The sequence below is a fragment of the Arachis ipaensis genome, chromosome B04 (assembly GCF_000816755.2).
Source record: "Arachis ipaensis cultivar K30076 chromosome B04, Araip1.1, whole genome shotgun sequence".
Classification (NCBI taxonomy): Eukaryota; Viridiplantae; Streptophyta; class Magnoliopsida; order Fabales; family Fabaceae; genus Arachis; species Arachis ipaensis.
Genome location: NC_029788.2, coordinates 80,636,654 through 80,637,422, shown reverse-complemented (window position 1 = coordinate 80,637,422; position 769 = coordinate 80,636,654).

The window sequence follows — 769 nt, the reverse complement described above, 5'->3', positions numbered from 1 at the left end:
AAGATACATAAGTAAGAATCAAAAATAAATAATTGAGTGTTTGATTTGATATTGTCTTCAAGTACGCGTGTGTTACATCTACTATACTCACATAGTTAATTCAAATAATGGCGTCGTTCAACTTTTAGCGGCATATGCGAAAACCCGTGACAGCGTTGGCTGGAGTCTGCGACAGCGTCAGCGGCATGGTTGGCCGAGAGGAGATGCAATGGCGTAGGTGAGGCAGCAAGAGGGGCACCGGAAATTAGGAGCATATGATGAAAATAGGAGTAATCGTCCATATTGTGAATGAGTTTAATTGTTATGAGCGATAGCGGAATTATGGACGATGTTGACTGTTGTCGGTGTCGGTGCGACACCGGTGAGATAGAAAGAAACTGGACCAAAAAAAAATCACATCACATGAAAAAGAGAAAAATCGTTTTTACAGTGTACACAACTATTACAAATTCTTATTTATTTTAAATTTCAAATTAAAAAGTATTAAAAATTAATTAACTTAATTATCATTTGATATTAATTTCAAGTTTAATCCTGTTATACATTAAATTACTGACTTCCCATATTTTCTCATGCTACATAGATTGATTGAAGGACCTATTACATCTTATTGTTGGTTGTAACTTGTAAGTTGTAACAAGGATAAGACTCAAACGGTACATGTCTAAAGAGCATATTGTATGATATACGAGGTAAATAATGGGATTTTGAATTTTTTTTTCATATATATATATGATAATATAATTAATTTTTTGATTAATTTTTCTTT